We start from the raw sequence: 6,858 nt of genomic DNA, 5'->3' as shown, positions 1-6,858 counted from the left end.
TCAAAAATGCCGTTTTACATGTAACTGAAGAACCAAGTTGGGACCCTATATCCGTTTGTACAGCATCTGGTCTTTATGATAAGCTAAATGATGCAAACTTCGTGTATTTCTTGATTTTGTTCAGCAAAGTTTTTTTATACACAGATCATGTATTTAACTTTCTCCAATCAAAATCCCTTTCGAATATAAAATCTTGCATTTCCGAAATTCAAAATTTAAAAAAAAATCTGGCCAATTTAAGAAATGATTCAAATGTGAATAACTGCTGCGACGAAGCAATACAGCTAAACAACAATTTAGAGTACGAAGACAAAAAACGAAGCGAATTGCGTAAAATTACATTTGAAATTCTAGATTCATTAATCGTCCAAATTAACATACGATTTGAAGATTTTCCAAAACTAGAGTTTGTAGAGATTGTAAATGAAAAAATGTTTAAAAGCTACTACTCTGAATTTCCTGAGTCAAAGTTCATCAAGTTATTACAGCAGTACCCTAATACTTTTGATGCAGATCGTTTACGTAATGAATTGGCTGTAATTTATGCGGATGATAAAAAACATTTGCCTCCTCATGAACTCATAGATTTTATAATACAAAGTAGGTGATAATAATTCATCCAAACTAAATATTATTATTTTTCATATTATATTTAATTTTTCCTTTGAAATTCACAGGTGATTAGCACAAGGATATTTATCCTCAGGTGACTAAACTTTGTCATTTAGTGTTAACTACCTATTCCATCTACGACGGCTTCTAGTGAACGGTCTATGAGTACATTGAAACGTATTAAGACTTTTCTTAGAAACACGATGACCAATGAGCGGCTTTCAAGTTTATCATCCTTGGCGATTGAAAAAAATCTACTGGGTGATATGGCAAAAGATCCAACTTTTGTAGACAAAATGTTATTGACGAGTTTGCAGATAAAAAAGATCGCAGAATTGAACTAGTCTATAAAAAAATCTAGTATTAAATTAAGCAAAAAATATAAATACCTATTACCTATTACCTATTACCTTAAATACCTATTAATATAATTCATTTTTTCAATATAAAGGTTTTTCGTGTTCGTTGTTATATAGAATTTATGTTATATAATTAGTATAATTAGTATAATAATAAGTCTCCCCAGAATATTTACTCACGAGCCGCTACTGGCTGACATACCTGGTTATTTTGTCATGGTCATATTATTTCGACATCACGAGAGTTTCATTCACGCTGTCGCGGGGAGGAAGGATCATCAAAGGAAGGAGAAAGGTGCATCGAGGACAGACATACAAATCGCCCGATAGCCACATCCCGTTGTCATACTGCCACCAATCACCACCAGTAGAGTAGGCTGCTTTGGTCTGCAGTATTTTCCAGTTCGATCCACAAACCTTACGGCATCCACGTGACTTAACAAAATGGTATGGTCAATAAAATACACATAAAATATCTGTAGCTCGCAGAGCAATATATTGTTAAAAAAATATAATGTATGAACAATTCTAACTTCACATAAAATTAACATATCTGTAGCTCGAAGAGCACTTGTTACCACTAAAGAACAAACTGTAAATCATAAATAAACTGTTTTTCTTGTTTTACGTAAGAATAAAGAACCGTCATTCAATTATATAAAACAACTTGCGTTTTGAATTCTTACAACTTTTACTGTCCTAAAAGGTGATGACAGACACAAAAAAAAAACACACATCATTGTAAAATCAAAAGGTACATTCATTTTCCACTCAGAATCTAAAACATTGTAAAAATATAATATTGCTGTGGGGGTGGTATACACCTGGTATATCTTCTGATAATGCTCAATGTGCAGTTTCTCTACTACAGAGTGAAATGTCTCTGCAAGAATCGTTATTACCACAAAGACCAGAGGAAAATCATGATACTACAGAAGCTGTATCTAATTAAGGTAAATCATTATTTGATTTTCTGAACACAAGAATAGCAGAAAAAAGTAAAAATAGGACAGTAACTGCCAATTCAATAATATATTTAAGAGAATACGTCATGGAACGTCCAAATACAAATAATGATATGGACCCTTTAATATTTTGAAATGTAAGTACCTAACATCTAAATGCTATTAAACAAATTTTAAATCTAAAAATTATGATTTTTATATTTCAGGTTAATAACGATAGTCTTGGGACTCTTGCTACATGTGCTAAAAAAATCTTATGTGCTCCTGCCTCTTCAGTCCCATCTGAAAGAATCTTTAGTAAAGCTGGTATAATTGTTTCTAACAGACGGTCTAGAATAAAAGCCAAAAATGTGGATATGTTAATATTTCTTAATCAAAATGATTGGTTATTATAGATAACTGATCATATTTTATGACAACCAATTTTATATTTTTTATTGATACTTTAATTAATACTTACTACTTAGTAGTTACATGACTGCACTGCTTACTGCATAGTGCTTTATAACGAAATTGTGGAAATTTATTAACTAAATAAAACTCTTGTCACGGAAAACCCTATGCAGTCAAGCGGTGGGAGGCATCGGATAGTGTTCCCAAGTCCACGCGCACACACCGCAGCGAGAACACATCACCGGGCAAGTGGACCACGACATCGGTGCGGGGTGCCGGAAAGATTGTCGACGTCACAACGTTGCATTACAAAATATAATAATATATTATATTATAATATTATATTATAACAGTTTATTTAACAAACCCAATATTATTTTCTAAACATAATCAAATTTGTTTTTTAAAAACCTTGAACATTCTTATAAACTATTTCGGTACATAAATTATATTCTAATTGATGGTGATGACATACAAAAATATTTAAATATTTTTAAATTTACTGCATAAACACATTGGTGTTTATAAAAATATTCATATCATGGGCCAATATTATATTTTGTTCAAAGAATAAAATTAATATTCATGATTTATAATATGTCTAGTCACAAATATAAAACTTTTTATGGATCAGAAAAAAGTATTTTTTTTAATGAATAAAAAATACATATAAAAGTATTCAGAATAGGTACGTATTTGAATACTTTTTAAAAAAGTACACGGCACCACCCGATACAAACATTACAAATCAAACAACAGAACATACATCGGAGTCAAGTAAATCTTCATTGTGGGATATTTTTAATGAACGGTCAGCCACTATAAAACATATGGAGGGCCAGATTGATTATGTTTTGAGAGAAGTCAGCTTAATTATTATTTTTGGTGATAACTGACAAGAGACTAATTTAAAATTTAAAATATTTTTGTAAATACATGCGTTTTTCAAACTAGATAACTGTTACCACTGTTTTCTCCAACATCAAATACTTAAACTTGGTGGAGCTCTAATCTAACTACATTCTCAAATGTATTATCAGTTGCAATGAAATATCTAAATATTCCTGTCACGTTCTTTTTCCCTGAGCGCATGTTCTCAAAAGTGGGATAAATTGATACCAAGAGGAGACAGAGGCTTGGTCCTGGATCAGTAGAACAATTGGTATTTCTACATGTAAAATGTACTCACTAAAAATGTACGAAATATGCATGCATTTATGCACTGATTTTCATTCAAATAGGTATGCACTTAAAATATGCAAAAATATGTAAACAAAAATTCATGTTAGTTAAATTTATTTAGTTTAAAAATCTATATAATTTATTAAAAAATTAATAGGTATGGAACAAAAAAATGTACCTATATAGTTGAAATAATTGAACTGTATTTTGTATAATGTACCTATATTGCATTTTGAACATTCACTCATCTAAATAAAAAGTCATGAACGAAAATCAATTAAAATAAGCTTAGTATATTTTTATAACATTTCTAAGTTACCTGAAGATTTACAGTTGACGACTAACGACTTGGATACATTTTCAAATAAAAATGCACGACGGTTTCAGCGTTGAATTCAGAAAAATAATAGTTCTAAATTAGTGAAAAGTGTTTGATATAAAAATTTTAAAATAACTTAAGAGAACTTACATATTGATTTACCAGTTATTGATTCCATAATCAAAATTGTGTTATTACTATAAAATATCAAATCATCCAGGAAAGAAACCATTTAAAATTATCCATCTCGATCACATTCGACCATTCATAAAATCTTTAACAGGTAACAATCATATTCTGGTATTAGTTGACAACTTAACCAAGTAAGTGCAGTGGGGTGGCGTGCATATAAGCAGTGTAAGCGTTGCTTACACTTTCAGTTGTAAAACGTAATGGGTATATTTTTAAATTAAAAAATGAGAACTCAATAATGCCACGATCGAGTATTTCTAATAATTCAAAATTATAAATTACATTTTGTTGTTACTTGATGGTATTAGAAAATTATATGGTATTATTTGTATCACGAACTAAGATATATAGGACTGGACACGACGATGAAATAACGTTCCCTAAAAGTATGTAGAGTGGTGGAGTTACGGGTGGGATTTCCACCTTTTAGCAACACTAACGCTATCTAGGTGAAGTAGTTATGTTCTTTTCGCGGGTTTTTTTTGTTATTAACAAAATATATGAAATAATATTGTTATATTATTAGGTATATAACTATATGTCTATATAAGTATATTATTTACACAAACTTTCGATTTTGATTATGTGTAAATGTAGTATGTACATGTACTTTGTATAAATAATGCCGGTATGAAAATTTGGTGACATTTTATACTCGAGTATACAATTTTTTAAGTAAGAAAAAAATGGTTAATTTATGTTGTATTTTAAACTGTCCAAGTCGCAAAACTGGAAATAGAAAAAAATACTCTCTTTTTTCTATACCTAAAGATGAAAGGATTAGTAATGAGTGGAAACAAGCTATAAGTAAGGTAAATGGCAAACCAGCATCTCTAGCATCACATGTATGTGAATTGCATTTTGGTCCAAATGATATTTGTAGATCTTTTTCTGTATGGAATCATGGAACAGTTGACGTTGTAAGTACTATAATATATAGTAATATAATATAACTTGTTGTGAATTGTGATTGATTACCCATTTAGAAAATTAAATTAACTTACGTGTTATTGTGCCATGTATTTTGTAGAGTGATTTTTGTATTAATAAGAAGAAACCTAAATTGAACCACAATGTAATTCCTACAATATTTGATGAAATATTAAATGAGCAACAGTTAACAGACATAAAAAAAGAAGACCTCAATGAATTTAAAAAAGTATACTTTCATATAAGTACCTATCTCTATCGACTATCATAAAAATATTTTTTTTTCAAATATTATTTTATAAGAAGTTAAAAAATAGCTTTTTCTTATTTTTTAATATATATTTACTATTTTTACACTAAAGGTATTAAATAAGGTATTTAATAATTTGAATAAACTTAAAACTCATCAAAACATTGGTACCTAACTATTTACCTAATACATTATTTTTTTACTTTTTAGGGTGATTCACATTTAGAAAGAAAAGCTAAACTAGATTCAAATGTTTAACAGTATTATTTTCTGAGGTATCAAATCCTGTGATTTTTCATGAAGAACCAGTACTAAATTGTCGGAAAAAACTTATATGGCTTATAATTATTTCGTAATTACGATTAGCTTATCAAAATCACATCATAATAACATAATGACATTTACTTCATCGAAAACTATTTTAGTTTGTTCGGTGCATGCGGGTCGAGAACAATTTATTTGTTTGGACAATATTTACCCCGCGCGACTGACGATTAATTTATTATTTTACATTTTTTTTCAATTTAATTTTCTCTTGATTATTATTATAAAAAACATGGACGAAATTGAGAGACGGCGGATTGAGTGTCTATTAGAAAGCACAGAAGAAGATGATTTATTAGGAGGCTTTTCAAGTGATGATAATGATAATAATACACCAACATATGAACCTCATGACCAAAATACGGATACAGAACAGTCAATTTCTAGTGCAAGTTCTATCGGAAATATTTCTAATGAATCAGATTCTGAATATTCGTACCATGAATCTGACGATGATTTACCTATATCTATGAGACGCAAATTTTTTATTGGAAAAGACGGAACAAAATGGAATAGAAAACCAAATGTTCGTGTAAGAATCGCGAATTATAATAAAGTTACAGAAAAATCAGGAGTTAAACTTATAGCTAAAAGTGCAAAAACAATTTTGGAGTGTTGGATGTTATTTTTTTCAAATGATATGTTAGAGCATATAGTAAAAATGACGAATATATATATTGAAAAAGTTCGACCTAATTACAATAGAGAAAGAGATGCTTCGGAAACATGTGTTCGCGAAATCAAAGCACTTTTGGGCATATTATATACAATCATAAAACTAAAGACCCATATGCAATTCAAATTGTATACCTAATTATTTATGTTTATTAATTATAAGTATTGTTAGTTATAAAGTACCAACTTAAAGTAATATTTTAAGTATATTTCATATTATGGAAAATTTTTACCCCGCGCGACCAAAAATAAAAAAAAAATTACGCGACCAGTGACGGGTTAAAAAAAAGTAAAAACCAAAAACACGGTATGCTAGTGTTTGATGAAATTATGTTACGTGAAAGTGTATGCGTAAATTCAACCACATTAACCTATATGGATTTGGAGAATTTTGGCAATGAATTGCTACCTACCTAAAAATGATACAAACACAAAAGCAAACTATGGATTAGTTTTTGCATTTCAAAGTTTGTCAGCCAATTTTTTTCAGCCGATAGGCGTGTTTTTGTCCAAAGGTTCAGTTAAAGGTACAAATTCAATATAAAAAGTTACTGTACGATATGCATAAAATGTGTTGCAATTTAAATTATAATTTATAATCAGTGATGTTTCCATAATTTTTTCTATAATATACGAAAGCAGAAGTTTAATTTATTT

The sequence above is a fragment of the Acyrthosiphon pisum genome, chromosome X, assembly GCF_005508785.2.
Source record: "Acyrthosiphon pisum isolate AL4f chromosome X, pea_aphid_22Mar2018_4r6ur, whole genome shotgun sequence".
Classification (NCBI taxonomy): Eukaryota; Metazoa; Arthropoda; class Insecta; order Hemiptera; family Aphididae; genus Acyrthosiphon; species Acyrthosiphon pisum.
Note: the sequence above shows the minus strand (reverse complement) of the source record.